We start from the raw sequence: 23,575 nt of genomic DNA on the forward strand, positions 1-23,575 counted from the left end.
GCGTTTTTGCAACGTAAAGGCGTGCGCTTTGTGATCGGTATGCAGAACTAGTTGCAGAACTAGTATGCAGAACTAGTTTTTTTCAGCCAATGATAAACGTCTGGTGAAAGCTTAATGTGTCTATTTTCAATTTCATAAGGTTTCTTTAACAGCATCGATATTGTAATGTAATTATAATACATTCAGTTAAACAGACTTTCAGCATTCTAAAGGATTTGTTTAGTTGTTCAAGCGTAAAACAAGACAGCATCTGCAGGCGAGTACAGAAACTCAAAATACTGGGGTAAAATAAACTGTCATATTTTAAAGAGATGGCAGGAAAAAATGGAATTTAACGCAGTGCTTCTTGTCCGGTCTGATACCCACTTCATATCATATATCTAACAGGCAGTGAAGATCACTGATTTTTAAAGAAATCAGAGCTTAAACATGGCAGTCTTATAATGGAAAGACCAAAAATGATGAGGCATATACCCCATTAACCCTTTTTTTCACTGCATACTGATGGCAACAGGGTTCATTCCGCTGTGGCGACCCCGGAATAATAAAGGGACTATGCCGAAAAGAAAATGAATGAATGATATTATGAAAGTATTCAATATATAATTTACAAACCTAACTTATTAGTAAGTGTGCATTGTACAAAAAAAAAAAAAAAAAAAATTGAGTATGTTTACATGGACACCAATAATTAGATTTTAATATGATTAAGACAATACTCTAATTAAGAGTCTACCATGTAAACAGCTGTTACATTTCACTTGCAGAATGGGCTTGGGTTCATATGTGTGTGCGTTTCGTTTGTATGTGGGTGTGCCGTTTTACGCGTGTGTTACAGGTATGAATGGCATTAGAGAATCCGCATTTCAGGGCTTTCTTTTTGCACATCATTCACTCATAGCAAACTTATGATAGAAAGGACGTGGTTAAGAATATTATAGATAAAGCCGTCAAACTGATGTCAACATAGAAGAACCACCATTACAAAGGCGAAAGTAGATGATTAGACCTTAAATGTTACCAAAACAAACTTTTTTATTTATTGAATTAACTTGCACAGATCAATTGTTCACCTAAAGTACAACAATGTGCGCTAGCAAAATAAACATTGTACAATTTGATTTGACACAAACTTTAATATCCTGCCATGTCAGCTGCTTGATTTCCATTGACATCAGTTCTCAAAAACACTGATATAGCCAATAGTCATGTATATACTGTAAACGCATACATTCAAACTATGTTCCACTTGGGAGATAGATAGACTTGGAGATTAGAAAACCACATGGATAACAGCAACACGTTAATGTGGTAAAGTAAATTATCATGACAAAGCACTTCAGAATTTACATTCAGTATATGACAGACTGTTGAATGTTTTAGCTTTTCGCTGAAATCAATCTAAGGACTGAGATGAGATCCTGGGATCATCCGCCTAGCAGATAAGGGCTAATCTAACAGGATTGTCCACTGAGACCAATCCCTGTACTTTAATTAAGACACAGGCATACAGGAGAGGGCCGAGCGGATGCTTCAGTGCTGTATGTCATATTACGGTGTAATTGATGGCAGAATTCAGCAGGCTAATAGCTTACACGGGACAACAGGCCAATGGAAGGAAGCCATGACACATTTTATATTAAAAAAACACTTTCAACAAAAGTATAAGATGAAATTTTGAGAAACAATTCAAATATAATTATAATTTCTATTTTTGATTACTTAATAAGTGATTAAATATTTTAAATAATAAAAAATAATAATTAATTTAAAATAACTAATAACAATGCTAAATTGAAGGTTTGGAACATCATGCCTATGTTATTTGGACCAATTTTTGTTATTTTTTTTAGATGTTTCAACAAAATTTTATCTGAAACAAATGTAAACATCCATAATTAGTCTTTTAGTTGTTTATTTTTTTATTGACCTTTACAATGTGTCATTTGCTAACATTAGCCCTAATCTATTAACTAACTTTAAATACATTGTATATTTTTACAATTATTATTAACTTTTGTTAGTTAAATGTATTCCTATAAATTCACAGTGGGTTAATTTTAAAGATACAACTCTTAATGTAGTAGTGAATACTTAAACTTAATAGAATTAAGATTATTAAATGTAGCATTTATTGTTAGTTTCTGTTAACTACACATTGAAGTCCTATTAGGGACTTATTGATCCCATCTAATTCAAGTTTTTTTATTTTTTTATTTTTTCATTGAATTAATCTGAGTAATCAAGTCTCTTGATTATTTGTCGAGTCTAAACTATTGCTCACTTAAAGCTTGCTGATATTTAGTTGGGTTTTATCATCTTTTGTAGGCAGAAAGTGACCTTCAATTGCTGTCTAAACCATAATCAGTTTAACTATAATATTACAATACAGTAAACCTATTTTAACAAATTATCTGTAATTGTAAAGAGTTACCCAATTAATAAACAAAAACAAAAAAGAAAATTCGAAAAATAATAACTGAAAATGTATGTAGCATTTAATACCAAAGAAATAAAAAGTAATAATCACAATAGTTAGAATAACTAGTCTAGAAAAGAATTGAGAAGAAATAAATAAAAAGAAGAAAAGGATGAAGAAAGAAGGAAAGAAAGAAAGAATTGAAAAAAGAAAGACAGAAAAAGAAACAGATGAAAAAGAAAGGAAAAGAGGTAAATAAACAAAGAAAAAGAAAAAAATAATAAGAAAAAAATGGAAAAGGAGAAAAAAATGGAAAAAAAACAAAAAGAAAAAAGAAACAGAAGCAAAAAGTAAAAATAAAAAGGAGGATAAAATTTTAAAAACTAAGAAAAAAGAAACAGATGAAAAAGAAAAGAGAAAAAAGAAACGGAAGAAAAAAATCTTAAACTATTGAAAAGGAAAAAAACAGAAGAAAGAAAAAACAAGATAAATAAAAAGTTAAAAGAAAAAGTTGAAAAAGAAAGACGAAAAAAACAGATGAAACAGAAAAACTGACAAAAAGAAAGAAACAGAAGAAAAAGAAAGGAAATGGTAAATGAATAAAGAAAGAAGAAAAAAGAGAACAAATTGAAAAAGAAAAGAAACAGAAAAAAGAACAAATGTAAAAGGACAAAAAAATGAAAAAACTAAAAGAAAAAAGAAACGGAAGAAAAAGAACAGAAAGTAAAAAGAAGAAATAAAAAAGAAAAAGAAAAGAAAAAGTTAAAAAATAGTTACAACAAAGAAAAAAAACTAAGAAAAGGAAAAAAGAAATAGGACAGGAAAAAAGAAAAAGTAAGAAAAATAGGAAAAAAGAAAACGAAAAGAGGAAAAAAAAATTTTAAAATAGAAAATGACAAATAATAGTATTACAATACAATTAATTACTGTAAAAAGTATTAAACACAAAAAAAACAAAGAAACCTGAAAGCCAAAAGCAGGAGTCATCACCCTGAGCAGCTTCATCATTACAGCATCAGAATGAGGGTCAGAGTCAGACAAAAGCTGAGAAGGACAGACAGCAGTAGCCTCAGCAGCAGCAGGCCGCACTGCTCATATATTTGCTGATCTCATGAGACCTGGAAACCAGGCTTTCACCCACACCTTTGCTGCTCTATGCAAATTCAACCTGACACTTTTCAGCAGGCCTGGACAACTGTACATTTCAACCACACAAAGAACAGTCCCAGCCTGCCATTTTCATATAGTTACCCAAAAACCTTCAAATAGATCATGTTTTCTCAAAATCTCCATCCAGAGGTGCAAACAAATCCCGAGGACGAAGGAAGGAAACACATGCAGCTCAGTGCTAAATCCAAATTATGACAGCTATGCAATCTACGCTCTCACTTTCTCATCAATCGCAGGATTAAGAAGTCATTTAAGGGAATGTGTCAAAATAAAGCTCTGCTGTGCTGAAATTGGACGCAAATAAAAAAGCAGTTTAATATAAATAAGTGTTATTATGGACTGCACAGAGTATGAAATACAGTTGATCTTTTTGAAACCTATATTATTTAGTCGTTATGCTCTCAATGACTTTTGCTGCTTGTTCAAACTAGTTATTTAAAATGGCTTGAATCAACAATTCCCAAGTGTTTTTTTTTTAGACAAATTATTTATTTTATGTTCAATCCACTTAAATTTGTAGAAAAAATTAAGTTTCTTTAATCGATTTATGTTGGAACAACATGTACAGTAGTAATTGTGTGGACACTAGGGTTATCACGATACAGGAATTTGTTACTAATCGATACTGAAGTTTTAAAAACGTCCATTTCCCCGCTAACATTTGACCCCTACTGTGCACGTTCTTAAACACCGCTGATTTGCCATTGTGTTCACATGGTCAACAGAAATGACTGTGATTTGCCGTGAAGTTCTTCAGTTCACCGAATTCACCACTGTTTACTGAGTGTAACCACAGAAACAGGGACACTTGAGCGTTTTAGAATCACGTCGATCAGGTTTGTCTATAGGCTGACACATGAGTGATCCGCTCATGAATTGCAGCTTTAAACCTTTCCAGTGTCCCTGTATCTGTAGTTACACTGACTAAAAAGCGATGAATTCAGTGAACTGATGAGCTTCACTGCCAATCACAGTCATTTCTGTTGAACACAATTGCAAATCAGCGGTGTTTAAGAACATGCTCAACAATGCTCAAATGTTAGCAGGAAATGGACGTTTGTAAAAATTTCAGTATCGATTGGTACCGAATTCCAGTACAACCTATAGAGGACACCCAGCATTTTTTTTACATTGTGTCACCAGACTAGCCAATCAAAATAAAAAAGGTTAATAAATGTAATAATGAGCACAGTAACTGAGAAATGTTTGCAGAAGTAACTTTTAATGCATTAAAATGAGTAAAAATAAATTATCAGTTAAAACACCTATTGCTGATTAAGCTATTGTGGATTAGGTACATGACTGAAAACAAAAATGTATATATAATATATCGAACGTATTATAGTGTATGGTATCTTTTATTTATAGCTATGTCATCTTCATGGCAAAAATAGGACCATACAATATAATAACAAACCAGTGCAAGTTATTTACATCAGACTTGCATTACATCAGACTGCTCAGCATGTATAAGTACACCCCTCACAAATCTCTTATTTAAATGTCGATTTTCTATAGGAAGCTTTACAATATTATATTTGTGCATATACATTAGTTTAGCCAGTACCGAAGCCAAATCTGGAGCTCATCTAATAAAATAACTTAGGATAACGGTCCAAAAATTAAAAGCTCAAATTTATATGTAAGGGAAACATTTTTTAAAGGGGTGGTCCAGAATGTAATTTTAAGGCTTGGTTGTGTTTATAAGATGCAAAGCAATGTGTGCTTATGTTTCACTTGAAGGAAATCGCGTAATTTTTTCATATATCTCACTTTGATTATACACAGCTACTCAGCTAACATGAAAACGACTGTCATATTTCCTAGTTCCTCTAAAAGGCCCGCCCTTAAGTGACTCTGATTGGTCATCGACATAATGTGCTGCTATTGGCGGATCGGCTCCACGTCACGCCCGTAAAAGCACACGCTTTTCTGCTGTGTAAACATGCAGTCAACCTCGCGCCCGCTCTCTAAAATAACATCTGACAAGTGTCTGTAACTAACGAGTGAAAAAGGGGTGCGGCTCCTTTAACAGCGTCTGTGTGTGCGTCTATGTGTGTGTGTGTGTGGTGTGAACTTTCTGTAACAAGCGCTTTTCTCTGATGCTCGGATTAAGTTATTTTCTGTAATATATCGTGACAGAAGAATAAAGCACAAGATGTGAGATGCTACCTGTTGAGCCTTGATTTATTATTCGGCTGCGACCACTAGTCAGGTAAGCTAATCTGTGTTTTTTTAACTCTATGCGTTATGACGTCTTTCACGAGTATACGGAATATGCAGGTGTAAGTAATATAAATCATCCACATATCTTTTGCGACTTCATTATCTGAGATGTGAAACACATGAAAAAGCCAAGACAATCAGTGCAGTCGCGCGCACACATAAGAGATCGTGCTGGTGGAGTGAGTGTGTGTTTACAGGAGTTTGGCTGATAAATGTGAGTTTGTAGCTAAATCGTTTGCCCGCAAAGCAGCATTTCGCATTGTTTACATCATTGCTACAGCATACAGTTAACGCTAGACACTGTACATGTCATGATCAATTTTAAAAAATAAAAACACTTACTTGTAGATCACAACTTCTGCTTTGAGGAGATTTTAGCCGAATCCAGCACTGAACTGGGAGAGATTCTGGAGCTGTTTTGTCAAATCATGCTTGCTGAGTATTTTATAATTCTCTGGAAGTTAATTAATATTGAACTAAAGGCACTTCTGTCTTTGTGTCGTGTCCTTTGGAAGCCCAAATACAGAAACAGACGAAGCTCTGTGGAAACAGCCGTTTTTAGATGCATTTTTAGCTTCATCTCTGCTATAACGTTACAGCACCTCTGGCCACGGCCCTTACCTGCATGCGCAGTGTGGGATGCGCAGTAAACGAACTTGTGATGTCACAGGGGGCGGAAGTATTTTTTTGTAGTCCCCAAAATTCGTTCATTGTAGGCTTTGCTAAGCTAACTCTGTAAAAACCAAGGTCTCCCTTAGCATTGAACTTAGAACTTTTTACATTCAGAGATGCTGTTTATTTTCACACAGCTACATTACACATCAACTAAAGTTTAAAATATGAGATCGTAGTGGACCACCCCTTTAAAGAGCAAAAATCAAGAGAAACGAAACATAAATATATAAGTGCGTCAAAAAAATTTTTGTAGTTTATAATTTTTCTTTCAATATTTTGCTTGAATTTAAATGTATTATATTTCCATTTTTAAAGATGCTTGGTAAAATTATATTTTAATAAATATATCCATTTAATAAATCTGTTTTGCTCAAATGCATGAAAATATATTACCAATATTCACTGAGAAATTGCTTAAAATATTCATTTTCAAAATGAGGTGTACTCATTTATGTTGAGCACTGTATATACAATAAAAATGAAAGTGTTCTTATTTATAACACATGTAAATATATAAATATAAACATATATAAATTATATACTGTGATTGAGAATTAAGGAGTTATTTGACCTTGTACTGATTAATATTTTGTTACTGTGTTAAAGTTTGAAATCATGGTCATTTTATAAAATAATAAATATTTTACGTTTGTTTGTATTTTTATTTGGAAGAAATGCGGTTTAAAAACTAAAAAAAACACAGAAACATAAAAATCCCTGCTGCTCTGGAATTGGAGGCATATAAAAATACAATAATTTAAATAAGCTAAAGAACTGGTGAGAGAGTGTGTGTGATTATGGAAGAACAAGTTATTATACTTATACAAGTTATTAAAAGTTATTATATTAGACTGATTATAAGTATTTACATATAAGCATAAATTATAGCCGTTTTTTTTTAAACCATTAATCTTCAAAGCTCAAATGAACAATGATAATTATTAAAATCTTACAATGTTAATTGGAAAATAATTGTCTCAATCTCTGTTGCATGCCAGGCATTTGCTATTTAGAACAAAGATGAACTAAAAACGGTTTAGTTAAAAGGAATTAATGTATTTACAAATAAGTACCATGACGAATTGTGATCAAAAACTCTCTGTAATGAAAAATAGCGTCAATTTCATTCCCTCATCATATTAATGTCTCAATAGCCTAAAAGAAAAAAAAAATTCCAACATCAGAGTCATGTTTGTTGCTGAGGCTGCAGTGACGTGAGAACAAGCTCTGCCTGCAAAAAAAAACACTCTGGGGAAGAGCATGGTAAACCAAGATCTGATTATGCAACCCAGCGCCCACAACATCAGGAGAAATAATCATCAACCTTCTACAGTGCTCAAAGTAACGTCCTCGATGACAGCTCCCATTGTCTCTGCCTGGGAAACGCACTCATTCACAAATAAACTACACAAGTTAAGATGAAGGGCTGCTTGTTGCAGTATATGTGCGGTAAATGGCATTGCATGTAGAAACAAGACTGTGGATTCTGCATGAATTCTCACATGATGTCAAGGATGCTGCCCAAATAAAATGATGCAATAATGCGAACGTCTTAATATTTTGGAAGAGCTATTCAGCCGTTGTGTCATCAGATTAGCTTCCTCTTTACAATCAAACTGGGTTAGTTAATAAAGCTTCAAGCTGATAAGCTTGCAGACACTTGCGATGTTAAAGAAGAACCTCTTTCTGTAATAAAATGTTTAAGCAAAAAATAAATAAACAAAAATAATTTTAAAAAATTAAAAAATAAAGAAACAAATTAAATAAATAAACAAAACAAAATAAATAAATAAAACTATATTACTATAACTTTCAGCTAGTTGATTAAAACTAAAATAAAATTAATGAAATCTATATTTGAAAAATAAGAAAAATTCTCAATTTCTCTGGAATAACTAGTACAACCAAGTAAGACTTAAGTAAGACTAATATTTAAGAATGTTTATTTAACTATATTATAATTTTTCCAAACTTTAAATAGAAACAATGTCGTTTAGAGCTTCTTTAAAGCTTATTTTTTAAACTAGAAACTACAATAAGAATGTATTTATTTTATTTTTTTTTTTTTTTGGTGACTGAAAATCAGTGTTATTGCACCAAATACTCATTTCTTAACTCTTCTCCAAGTAAAAAAAAACGTATTATGTTATCTAAAAAGAAATGTAAAAACATGCCTGAAAACATGGAACTTTTTTTTGTTATTTTATTTAAAACAAAATGCTCAAAATGAGATTTCTATCTAAAATGTGTTTATTAGAATAAAACAAGTGTTTTTTCTTGTATTATTATAATTCATGAACCTGAAACTGAGAGTTTTCAAATAATCTTTTTTTGTTCCAAAAAATATAGTTATCTAACAAAAATTACCAGGCCAAAGTACTAAAACTTTACCTAATAAAAAATAAAAACTATAATACAGATTTTTTTAAATTATAAAGTAAATGTATATATCACAGTTGTACTGAAATAAAACTACTGTGGAAAATTTTACTAATTTCTTTCATTACATTCTTTTTTAAAAATCTAATAACAATGGCTGTTCAGTTTTAATGAATGCAATGTATTTAATGAAGCTAAAAAAAGTGACAAAAAAAAAAACACACCAAGTCAAACTAAATCGTCAACTAATAAAATAAACAAATAAAACAAAATACAATACATAATATAATTTAAATATATCAATAAAAATGAATGTATAAATCACAGTAATGCAGAAATAAAACTCCTTTCTTTCAAATAATATATCGCTTTCTTTCAAATAAATCGCAGTGATACTGAAATAAAACTATGGTGAAAAATATGACTCCTTTCTTTCATTACATTCTTTTTTAAAAAGTAACTTTGACTCAATTTTTAAAAAAAAAAGAGTTATGGTAACTCATAAACAGATTATATTAAGCAGAACTCAAATCGAATGAGTTATAATTTAATTAATTATATATTTTGTGTTACTTAACTCTGATGCTAGAAGCAATGCCAAACCATTTAAGTAGCTATATAGTTGTTGGGACATAATTCTTTTAAGTTCAATTAACTCATAACGATTTGATAACTGAACTTAAAATGTTTAAGTTACTAATGTTTGCCGCAGTCGGTTTAACTTAACTTATTGGGTTTTACAGTGTAGCAACTAATAAACAAATAAAAATAAGAGCTCAAAAGCTACAATGCAGAATATTTTAAAAATATAAATCAAATTATAAAAAAAACTGTTACACAATATATAAATCGCAATAATTCCGGATGAAAACTAAATATGAAATATGATCATATGAAAACCATATGATCAGTTTTTTTTTATTTCTCTCACCAAAATAGCTGTTCAATTATAATGAATGATCCATTGTTTTGCTTGTCATTTCAAAAACATAAATCTATTTACGCAAATCCAAAAGATGCCTCCATGTTCTATATAATTCACAAGTAGCCATAAGCGATTCAGAAATGATACGTAGATCTGGATATTGGTGTTGACGTTTGATGAACCGTCCCTGAAGGTGACATGAATCATGCATGTGACGGAGACCAAACTCTGACACGCTCACACTTTAACACTTAGTTTGTTTACACAGCTCAAATTGTCTAACACTATAACTCAACAAGCTGCCATCTCTAAACCGCATCACAAATCCACTGAGACGCCAGCAAACACCAGGATTCAAACCTCGAGTCAAGTCAAGAGGAGCTCCAGGCCTCAGGTTCACAGATCTACAACAATCCTGCTCAGAGGCCATGGGATTTCAGAGGTTTTGCACTGAGAATATCAAAACAAAACAAAAAAAAGAGAAAGAAAGGATGGAAAACACTCAATTTCACCATATATCCCCTGTGCTAGTAGCTAGTATCACGGCTCAAAGTTGTTTCAGCTCTACTACTTAACCCTTGTGTGCTGTTCGGGATGTTTTCATCCACTCTGGGGTGATTTTGAGTCTTTATCTGGCCATGTTACTCTGAGTTTTAGCAAATGGAGTTTTTTTGGTAGGAATATGTACCCAGTCTTATTGTCTACAATTTAATTTACTGAACATACACTTTATGGCTGCAACTAACAATTATTTTAATAATCTATTAATCTGTCGATTATTTTTCAGATTAATCGATGAATCGATGAATAAAAAATAAAAGCAATAATTTCCAACCTTTGTTCTTTATTCAAAAACAGAACTAAAATCTTTAGAAAGTGCACACACATGCTGTCCTTGAACATGCCTGAGCTGCTATAATAATAATAATAATAATATTAATAATAATAATAATAATAAAAATAAAATACAAAACTTAATAGTTTTGTTCTGTTTTAAATCCAAATATCTAAAACAAATCTTAAAATCCCATAGAAATTGTCCTGTTTTTTGAAAAAAAAAATCCACCTCAAAATAAAGTGATTATTTGCTTAAAACAAGCTAAATTATTTGACAATGGGGTTAAAAAAATAATCTTAATGAGATATAATCTCAAACAGAAGGTTTAAGCATCACTTAATTATCTCATGCAATTTTTCTTGTCTAGTCTTTAAGATTTTTTAGAAATTTGGACTGGAAACAAGACAAAATGACTAAGTAAGAAAAGCTTTTTTTGCATTGTAGCTATACATGTCTACAGATGGAAAAATGAATGATCTAAAAAAGGCGAGTGAATAAAAACGTGTCTTTAGTCTTGCAATGCAAAGTAACTATACCACCGCTGCTTTACTTCTGTTATTAACCCTTTCACTGGTGAGTTTAAAAAATTCTATCTAGAGTGAGTTTTGTTAGGCGCTTATTTTAGAACGTTCACCCTTAATGTTTCCGTGGTGATGCGTCATGTTTGTCAAGTGACATACCGCAGCCACAATTGCGCTGTGTGACAGATGTATCCCTTTTATTAGGCTTTTACGTTTTAATACAAAAAATTTCACATGCCTGTTCATCATGTCATTACCTACCTGATATTCCAATTCACAAAAACATGAGTGTTTTTGTTGTTTAAAAGACATGTAAATGATCTTGATCATGATCTATGACTTGAGATAGAGGTCGCCGTGTTTTACTTGCGTCCGGTCGTATGCCTCATTCATAAAAGCAAAACAAGCAGGATTCAGCAAGTAAATTCACTAGTTATTCCTAAAATGCATGCAAGCAAGTAGCTGGCCAGTTGGGAGAAGAATAGATTCAACTTTACAGTTACTTTCACTATGTGTATCTGATATGAATAATACACATCGGCAAATTATATTTGAATGGATTGTTAGACTCTCATAGACTTTCTTGTGTGTTTTACAAACTCTAAATGGATTGCTTTACTAGTACTTGTGTGTATTTGCATGTCTAAAACATAAAATAAGCATTGTGTGGTTAAAAACACTGCATAACTGTGATAATATGACACGCCTTTCAATTTTTCACATCATGCTGCTTTTGCTTATTCCTCCCGCACCTTGGATGACTAGGGTCGTACGGATTTCTTTCCTCTAACATTACCTCTGCTTGATTTTTTTAGCTCCGTCCTGTTTATGAGGCACAGAACTCTGCTGGCATCAGTGCGTGAGAGACGCAGAATGCGTTCACTTTGCTCCGTGCTCAACTAAAGTTTTTTTTAATAATCAAACCTCACCGTGTCATGAGACATGACAAATCGATGTTGAAATTTGTTGCCAACGCTTTTAGTAATCGATTTTAATCGATTCGTTGTTGCAGCCCTAATACACTTCATCTGTCACAGACAACCACATTCTAAATACAAAAGCAAAGAAATAGTTCACCACAAAATTCACCTAAAGCACATGTCTTTGGACTGTGGAGCAACCGGCGCACCCGAAGGAAACCCACACCAACACAAGGCTCAAAATCTCAATCTGAATGATTCAACAAATCCCCAAGAGGGCCACGGTCTCCAAATATAACACTTGTGCTGCGTTTTACCTACTCAACTAGCCACAGGTGCGTGAGAAAGAGCAGACAGGAGCTATTTTAAAGCATACTCCAGCAACAGAGATGGCTCAGGCTGAGCGCTGACTGCTCACAGGGAGCTGGAGGGTCCACGGCAGGGTGTAGGCGTTGCAGGGAGCTGGAAATAGGCTCCGACTCCCACTGAGAGATGCAAACCGCCTCACAGCCACAAGGTGAAATCAGCATACAGTGACAAATAACTGAAACCCAGATCGCTGTCTGCAAAACCAGATCATGATGAATCCGGCAAGACGACTGGAATAGATTCAAGATGTCCATATATTCATGTCCATATAACATCTTCAAGATGTAAATAACAATATGCACTATCAAGGTTGCAGTTGTGTGGTTACATATACAGCAAAACATATTAACAAGACATGAAACATAGAAGAAGAAAAACTATTCAAATTTTAAATAGATTTTTTTAAGCACTGATTAATCACATCAAAGATTGATGTTTGTACGGTGCATGTTAATGTATATATGCATGAATACACACACATACAGTACAGAAAATACAAAAATATACAAAATAAAGATGGACGGACAGACAAACAGACAGACAGACAGACAGACAGACAGACAGACAGACAGACAGATAGATATGGCCAGGCTGGTTCAAGCTGATAGAAAGGCAACAGTAACACAAATAACCACTCATTACAACCAAGGTATGCAGAAGAGCATCTCTGAACGCACAACACGTCCAACAGATGGCCTACAGCATCAGAAGACCACACCGGGTGTCACTCCTGTCAGCTAGGAACAGGAAACTGAGGCTACAGTTTGCACATGCTCACCACAATTGGACAGTAGAAGATTGAAAAAATGTTGCCTGGTCTGATGAGTCTTTATTTTTGCTGCGACGGTAGGGTCAAAACACGAAAGCATGGATCCATCCTGCCTTGTATCATTGCAACGGTTCAGGAAGGAGCTGGTGGTGTAATAGTGTGGGGGATATTTCCTTGGCACACTTTGAGCCTATTAGTATCAATTGAGCATTGTGTCAATGCCACAGCCTACCTGAATACTGTTGCTAAGCATGTCCATCTCTTTATGGCCACAGATGTGTACACATCTTATGATGGCTACTTCCAGCAGGATAACACACCATGTCATAAAGCGCGAATCATCTTAGATTGGTTTCTTGAACATGACTATGAGTACACTGTATTCAAATGGCCTCCACAGTCACCAGAACTCAATCCAATAGAACATCTATGGGATGTGGTGGAACGGGAGATTGTGAAAACTGCGTGACACTATCATGTCAATATGGATCAAAATCTCTGAGGAATATTTCCAGTCCCTTGTTGAATCTATGCCATAAAGGATTAAGGAAGTTCTGAAGACAAAAGGGGGTCCAGCCAGGTGTTAGTAAGGTGTAATAAAGCACCTAAATATATACAAATATTTCATACAATATAGCCATGTACACAAAATATGCATATTATGCACAAATATATTTTGTAAATATAAACTTTTATTACGATTAATCATTTGGCAAAACTAATATTTTTCAATGTTTATATTTGTGATAGCAAAGCTGAATTTTTAGAAGCCAGTACTAAAATCTTGAGTGTCATATGATCCTTCAGAAATCATGAATATATTGATTTAGTGCTAAAGCAAAATTTCTTATTTAAATCACTACTATTAAAACACAGGTCTGAAAGAATAACAAAGGGGGGTCAGGATTTTAAATTTACATGCAAACTGCCTTCCTTTAAATTATAATCATGAGCAATTGAGAATACTGCTCTTCCTGTATGGCTCTATAGGAGGCGTTTGAATGGGATGTAGAACTCGCTATATGAAGCAGCATGTCAACTGATTCAGCACTTGTTTCGGTTTTCCAATGCATTTCATTTCCTCCATTTTGAGGAGGATGTTTCATTATGCATTCTAGCGAACAGTCCGCGATACAGTCTTCAAACCAGCTCAAAAGATCTCACACTCAGTAGTGATCACACACTGGTGTCGACAGAGACATCATCATATAAGTCACAATCCCTCACTGGTGTATTTTTTTTTCTTGCTCTCTTTTGGTCTTTTTATAGACAGAGGAATTAAAGCCATCACCTTAGCAACACTGTGTACGTGGGTGGGATTTATGTGTAGCTCCTACATAATACTAGGGAAAAAAAGATTCTGTATGAAGGGGGGAGACACTGTCGTTTAGGCTTCTCCTTTGCGTGCCTTTTGTTTAGCTCCATAACACAAGCTCTGAGCGTAGGATCAACACTAGGGCTGTCACAATTATACAATCAGGCTGATGATTTAATCTGGTGATTAATTGTCTGTTTTATTAATTGATATGTTTTTTATGTAAAAAATACATGCATATACATACAGATATGGAGGTTTTATTTATTTATTTATTATTATTATTATTATTATTATTCTATGATCTGTTAAAACTCTTGATTCTGATTAGCTGGAGGTTTGCATTATATTCATTTAAATGCACAGGTAGTTCCGGCAAAGACTATAAAAGACATGTCACTCGTCTCGTTTTGAATGGGGAAAAGTGTAATGGTCAATATGGTGAACAAAGCTTGCCTTCTAGTACAGGAGCCAATCATCGATCACTATATGGTAAATAAAGCCCTACCTTTTATTACAAGAGGCAATAATAGATCACTATATGGCAAATAAAGCCCCGCCTTTTAATACAGAAGTCAATCATCGATCGCTATATGGCGAGTAAAGCCCCGCCTTCTAGTACAGGTTCCAATCATCGATCGCTATATGGTGAATAAAGCCCACCTTCTAGTACAGGAGCTAATCATCGATCGCTATATGGCGAATAAAGCCCCATCTTCTAGTACAAGAGCCAATCATCGATCACTTTATGGCGAATAAAGCCCGCCTTCTAGGACCCAATCATCGATCACAATATGGTGAATAAAGCCCCGCCTTCTAGTACAGAAATCAATCATTGATTGCTATATGGCAAATAAAGCCCCACCTTCTAGTACAGGGGACAATTATCGATCACTATAATGGCAAATAAAGCTCACCTTCTAGTACAGGAGCCAATCATCGATTGCTATATGGCGAATAAAGCCCGCCTTCTAGAAGCCAATCATCGATCGCAATATGGTGAATAAAGCCCCACCTTCTAGTACAGGAGCCAATCATCGATCGCTATATGGCGAATAAAGCACCACCTTCTAGTATAGGAGCCGATTTTCGATCGTTGTAGACTGACAATACTCCGGCAGAGGGGTTCGGACCAGAATTCTGCAGACTTTGGGTGATTCGGACGTTTAGAAATCAAACTAAGAGATTGTTGTTGTTCAATTTTATTAGATATTCCTTATATGTAATTCAATCGTATGAAAGGCAAGCAGTTTCGGAGAATTTAATGTTTCCCCATTCAGACAAAATGTCAGAGGATACTGCCCGAGAGACGTTTCCAAGATGGCCGGAGAGAGAAATGACTTGCCTTAAAGGGACTTTGGTTCCAGTCAGTTTTAATCATAGTTGGAAATATATGTGATTTTCCCCAAACATAAGTATTATGGTCCCTATTTAAACACGACTCGTAGCTTTAAGAAAACTCAAACGATGGTAAACTTCCGTTTCATGCCAAATTTAACAAATCGCAAGAGCTAAAGCTCAACAGAAAGATGTACTCCACATCTATGCATATATTTGTATATCCAAATGGACATTAATATTCTCAACCTGGTGTTAAACCTTACTATGATCCTTTGCAGTAAACGATGGTGATGCTTTCCTTCCACAGAGGAGATGGAGAGCCCCTGAGCTGCCAACACCTTACCTCCTCCACAGAAACCGCAAAAACTGGCTTAAAAATACTCTCCACTCACAAACCATGAGTCACGCAGAACACCCGTTTCGGTGGATGCCAGTGCAGATTCATTCATGCCATGCTTTGCAGGACAATAGGAGACATCAGCACTGTATAAACAGCCCTGGTGACATCTTCTGCAAGGCCAGCTATTTGTGAGAGGAGTCTGCGTTTAAGATACTGGCAAGAACACGCTTAAAGACAAAAAACTGCTGCTAATGCGAGCTTCGTTTACTGACTCTGCAGGACAGACACAAAACAGGTTACATGTAAAGAAATGAAAACAAAAAAAATAATAATCAGTACAATATAGTACGAAAATGCAGCAAATATGTATTATTTACATGTAGACAAATGTAGCATTGGTGAATTAATTGATTTAGTTTTTGTCAGGACAATACTATATATTTTTATACTATATATTTTTTTATATATTATTATAGATTTTTAATTGCGTATAAATATAATATAATATAATATAATATAATATAATATAATATAATATAATATAATATAATATAATATAATATAATACAAAGCACATAAGCCCACAAATTGTCTTATGAAAATCAGTAAAAAACTAATTTTAATTAATCACCATCAATGAACATTATTGAATAAAAAAATTTCAACTTATTTTTATTATGCTAAATTTACTGTGTTTTGATCGAAAATTATATTTATAAATTTTGTAAATCTGATTTCAGTGTTGTATATGATCAATTTGTCAATAGTCAATAAAAACATGTCAAAATTTGCATTAATACAATGTAATGTATCATAATTATTATTAATATTAATATTATTCCATTTTATTTTTAAATTGTATTATTATTATTATTATTATTATTATAATTGTCTATTATTCTTATTTTCATTATTATTATTATTATAATTATTATTATTATTCAGGAGCATATTACATTTGATTTTTAAATAGTTTTATAATTATCAATATTTTTACTATTAATATTATTATTGTCATTATTTTTACTTTTATTATTGTTATTTTGTCATCATCATTATTATTATTATTATTATTATTATTATTTATTGTTGTTGTTGTTGTTGTTATTTAGAAGCATATTACGTTATATTTTTAAATTGTATAATTATTATTATTGTCAATTTTATTATTACTACTATTAGTATACACTTTTATAAAAGTATTATTGTTACTGATTCATAATTATAACAAATAATTGTTACATTTAGTAATAAAATGTTACTAAATTAAAAACATATTTTTTTTAGTTTTAACCCTAACCCCAACACATAAAATTACTTTAAATAATAATAAAATCTTTATGAATTTTGTTAATATCAACACAAATACCTAAAGTATAAACCTCATTTATATAAAATCAATAGTATCTGCACATTTATTATTTTTAATTTTAACAGGAAATTGATTATATATAAAACAGAATGGAGAATTAAATTATTGTAAAATACGTAGTTCTTTTCTAAACTTTTCAAATTGTGACCCTTGCCCACTTCACAAAACACAATGACAAAAAAACCCTTTCAACAAAACTAGGAAAAAGTAAGAATAGTTGTTATCACAAGTCTGAGAATGGAAAGTATTGTTGAACTGAGGGTGTGATATTACCCAAACAGCCCTAACCACTTCAGAAATAGCAGTTTTACTCGATTTATGCCATGCCAATATCTACTGTAGCGCAAATTTATGCTTTTATCCTTCAGGCATCCCTGTTTGACTGGCCCCTGAAAAACATCAGCAAAATACTGCTATCCTAAATACATTTTCACTTTGACAGCTGCCATCTGTCATCTTTATCTAAGCAGTGTGTTGGGTATAATCCACACAGTTTGACATGGAGGACATTCAAGATGTTCATGCTTGTGTAGTTCAGACAGATGGACGGCCTTATAGAAATTATACTTCCCTCTATTTAATCATGAGGAACTCTAAATGGCTTTAAAAGTCGAACTTAAGCTGACAATGGTTACATCTTTGACAGAATTACACCACATTCACGCACACAAACATTGTACAACTATTTGTAATGGGACTTCCCATATACATGATGTTTTTTTATACTGTACAGCCTGCATATTCTATCCCTCTAACCCAAAACAAAACAACATTTTGCACTTTCATATTTTTACAATTTTTTATTTCATTCTGACTTAACTCAATTATAAATCATGTAGAGTGAAGAGAGGTCCCCACAAGGTCATAAGTTACTGGTATTCAAGCTATATACACGCTATACAGTACTTGTAGGCAATTGCCATTTTAAATGCAAGTTGGAATACAAGGTCACTTTCTCACACTCGCACACTGAAGCACACTCACATGCATGCATATACACACGCAAGTACGCATGCACAAACTCTTAATTATAGGGCAACAACAATAACATAGTAATAATAGCTATAAAGCAATAACACCATGAAACACTGAATTATGATATTAAATTGGGAAATAACGATTCACCAAACTCACGATTCTTCTGTTAGTGTATGTAAAGGTCTTTTCGCTGTATTTGCACACAGTTTGTCTGGCGCACTTCACCGCTGTCATTTTACCCTGTAAAGTAACTCTTTATGTGCAGGTAAAACGAGATTGTACTTGTAAGCACAGCACCCCCTCTGTTCAAAACATGTATCACGATTCATTCAACATTTCAACCGGTTTGAATAGTCACATATTTGACTCGCGGTGAATCCTTACATGCCTAATAATAAATAAAGAATATTTTAGAATGCTACGTTTATTTGGTATTTACAGTGGAACAAATATGTTGCCAAAACAAAATAGTACAAACTAAATTTTACAATATTAATAATATTACTACTAATGCAAATTTTTTGTATAAATGTCTAAAAATTGTAAGCATATTTAATAATAACAAACACAAACAAGAATAAAAATCAAAATAATAATTTATATAAATATTAGAGATGTGCTTATTTTCTTAACTCACAATGCAATTCACAGTACTGATCTATAGAATTTATTTATATACCTATCATTTTTTTCTTTTTCTTTTGACAATTTAAAAATAAACAAGAGAGAGAGAGAGAGAGAGAAACTGAGCTAAATTAGTAATTGTTCAATTTGCTTTCCATTGTCAACTTTGAGCTCATAGGACTTGTATTTAATTTTGAGTATCTACCAATACCGAAACCTGATCCGATATTTCTTGAATACCTAAAATAATAAAGAATAAACAGATCCAGGATGTTCTTTATTTTTCATTTTATTCACCTTATTTTAACATTCAACAACTCTGTTAACAAACAAAGCACTTTTGTGAGGTAGCTTGAACAATCAAGTAATAAATAACAACAATTCTACACCTTTGGACTTTTGTGCATATACATATAGTATATATATATTATACATATAAAATAGCACCTCAACTTCGAATACCCGGCAGGCAATTCCAAGATTCCATATCTCACAGTCAACCTTATAAAATCTCCAGACCACAGACATACTCGCACTTTTCTGCTTCAAGCTGCTTCCGTTGTTCTACTTTGCTGGCATTTAACCGAGTCCTGATCGGGAGGTAACATCTGATTCTGATTCGAAACAGCATGATCAGGCCCGATTTCCGATCACGTGATTAGATCTGGACATCCCTACTTGTAATGTTTACTCTCATCAATTAATTAATGGATTGAACTGGTAAAAAGCAGCTAAGTTTTGATTGTGCCTTGAAGTGGAGATCGCAGAGCATGCAGACATGCATACATCTGTGAATTGCATCATCATCTCTTTTACAAGCGAGTTAAATCGGATTTAATCAATGACAGTAAACTAAGAACATGAAGTTGCTGTACTGCCTGTGTGAGGAAAATCGCAAGCGCGCAGGGCAAACTTCAGCAACTCTGAGCACAGGATTCAGGCCAGACATTTTTCTCCCACATGCTGGCACTCTAGTTTGAATGAGAATAGAGCTTTCTTGATGTCAACGTCCACATTCAGCATCACTTCAATCAACTGCTGCAACTTGTTTGTCACTATTCCACGTCAAGTAAGTTTTAAATAAACACATGTTCAAAACATGTACCATAATTCGTTTATCATCCCAACTGATCTGAATCGTCACATATTTTAGTCGATTTTTAACCAGCTCAAAGTAAATTGTTACTAAATATCCAAAATAAATCCATATTGTTTTTGCTTATTTCTTTGTCTTTTACATTTAAAGTATAGCAATTTTTATTTTCCACAGCAAAACTGCTAAAGCCCTTAAAGGGATAGTTCACTCCAAAATATTTCATTCTGTCATTATTTACTTACCCTTTACTTGTTCAAAATCTATTTGAGTTTCTTCTGCTGAAGACAAAAGAAGATACTTTGTATTGTTTTCCTACTATGGAAATCATTGGGTCCCAGCAATCAACATTCTTCAAAATATCTTCTTTCATGTTCGAAAGAATAATAAAACTCATAAAGGTTCAAAAGCACATAAGGAGAGTAAATGATTTTTTTTTTAATGAACTAACCCTTTAAGAAGTCACAGTACTGGTTTTCCTCAGTACAGTAGGTTTTGCAGGGTTTACCGGTACTATGGTAGTGTATCGAGATACTATTGTCCCGTTTCCACTGGGTGGTACGGTACGGTTCGATTCGATACGCTTTTATGGCTGTTTCCACTGTCAAAGGGTACCTAAAGTGAACCGTACCATACCTCTTTTTGGTCACTCTTTGCAAAGGATATCAACTGGCCTAAAGGGTACCATAAGGCACAGCTAGACACGCAGCAGAACGCTTTTGGTTTACAGAGATACGTCAATCGCAAAAGCATGAGAATGAAAACAAAGGAAGCTCCATTCTTTAAAATACAGCCGAGACATTACACTGTAATAATATATTCATATAATAACAAGCCATGATAGACCCGAGCTCAAACAAACCTATTAGCATCAACTTTTAGACTATTATGAACTCGGAATGACGGAATTACTCTCTATCAAGAGGCTACAGCTGCTGAAGATAAAACACACACATGAGAGGTTTGCACTGACTGGGCTATATTTCGTGCTATTTTTGAACACAAATATACACTAAATGTATGCTGTGTGTAGTTTTTCTGTAATTGGTAACATATCGGAGACTGGAAGAGTCTTTATGTGTTCATATATGTTGCATTAATTTATTTATTTATTTCATATAATTGCAGACATTACAGTAAGCTATTTCGCTATTCATTGATTTCAGCTATCATTGATCTGCAGTTAGAATCAAATCATGTTCATAGAAAGGTTAGTAATGAACATTTATACACATGTGAACAACCCGTATGGCTTTACTTTGACATTTACTAGAGTAAAAATGACGTCGTCTGAAACTTTGTCATACACCACGCCAACCAAAAGGGTACCCTCTCAGTGGAAATGCAATCTTGACAAAGGTGACCCTTACATAATCAGACCATACAGTACCATTCAGTGGAAATGAGCCATAAGGCTCCAAAATACTGGCGGTGCCACTGTAGTTTGTAAACGGTAGTATCGTCATTAATGGTATATCTACAATACATAATGTTGCATGTTGAAAATTCACTAAAATGCTCACGTTTGTTCAACAATAGACCCTTTTTTTGATAGTCCGTGGAGTCCTTTAAGCCTGAATCAGTTCATTTCTGCTTCTGTCAATATGATGTACTACAGGGGTCCTCTACTGGTTTGGCCATAGGACCCACATTTTTGCATGGTCATCAGGGCGCGACCCAAATTCTTAGGAACTAAAATACAATTTTAGGAATTTTAATTAATTTGTATTTATTTGTTATCATACACAAGTAGTGACAGATAAATCATGAGAAAATAATCAGGACTTACAAATAAAGAATATTTTATTGCTGTCATTTAACAAAATGTATTAAATTATAGAAATATTAGAGTAAAAACGACAAATACTGTTAACAGTGGTTAGCATAAGGAAACGTTCAGTTAACATGAACTAAACAGAACTGTTAACATGTTGTCTGGTTTCTTAATGTCGTTTTAATTTACAAGGTTACATGCTCTCTTGTGAGAGCACCTCACTACATAAGACACACTGGGGTTTTAAGTCTTTTTTTTGTCTTCAAGATATGTAAATCCATACTTTACATATTCGGGGTCGCACTAGCGCTTCGACATATTTGTTGCTATAATTAAATGAAATTTCACATGTCAAACGGTAAGGTTGTTGCGCATGGATTTCAAAATAAAAGTCCAGTATAAACAAAATAAGTTAAATTAAAACTTTGTTGTTTTTTGACCACACACTCCGCGACTTATTGAAAATGTTCCCACGACCCACTTTTGGGTCGCGACCCACCAGTTGAGAAACACTGATGTAGTAGCTACAACAATCGCAACAATCTCTTGAAAAGAATGACTTTGAAATTTTGAATTTCTTTGGATTTTTACAAACATTGAAACAATTTTGACCACTTCATTTAGTATATTTTATTGTAAAAATACTCTTTTTGTATAATTTGTATATTTATTTTAATATATTTTTGTTGGTAAGTTATCTACAAAATAGTTTAGGTGAAGTGATGTGCAAATACTTTTTTCAATAACGGAATTATGAATTCAGTTCAAGTAAGCCTATTATAACATATAAAAATGTAGTATTTCTAACTATTTTCTTTATTTCATAGATTTGAGTTATGAATTACAGTATCACAATACTACTAGATATCACGAATATTCAGCTGGTATAGTATCAGAACGTGAATTAATGCTATTGTAACAACCCTACAGCACAGGATTACAAAACACAAATTTCAAACAATCCTCTCATTCCAGAAGGTTCCAGCAACCACCAACACCTTTCCTCCAGAATGACCTGGGCATTCTCAGAAAAGCAGGTTGTGTTTACATAAAGCAAGGCTATTTACTTTTTAACAAAGTAGCATGTAAGTGTCGACAGCGACCTGTTTTGCCTCCACTGTGCTGCCATTCACACCCAAAGAAAGCTCAGCGACTCCTCACACCGAAGCTTTTGCATGCATGGAGGTTCCCTTTAAGAGCGTCATAAGTGATACTTGTTAGTCATGGCAGCATGGTTCACAAAAACACCCCATTCATTGAGGCTACATGGGGAAACACCTTTCCTCCCATGAGGTTTAAGCTCTCATTAGCAGTATCACACAAAAAAAGAAAGAACTTTGATTAGGTCTGCATGGCAATATTCGTGCAATGGGATATGCCAGCCATCAATGTTTGATGAGTGAATAAGTGTTGGTAGCCTGCCATTGGTTTTACAGGCCAATTTGTGCATCTACCATCCATTCCGCGGGGAGCTATTAGAGCAAATGAAACCTTAATCTTACTGGAAACATTTTCCTAAAGCAACTC

The 23,575-nt window shown here is 33.4% G+C and overlaps 1 protein-coding gene across 23 annotated transcripts in view; it reads right to left on the bottom strand.

Moving 5' to 3' along the window:
- enah (ENAH actin regulator) overlaps nt 1–23,575 on the bottom strand; it is a 206,182-nt gene that overhangs the window by 111,981 nt on the left and 70,626 nt on the right.

This window comes from Danio rerio, chromosome 20 (genome assembly GCF_049306965.1).
Source record: "Danio rerio strain Tuebingen ecotype United States chromosome 20, GRCz12tu, whole genome shotgun sequence".
Taxonomy (NCBI): domain Eukaryota; kingdom Metazoa; phylum Chordata; class Actinopteri; order Cypriniformes; family Danionidae; genus Danio; species Danio rerio.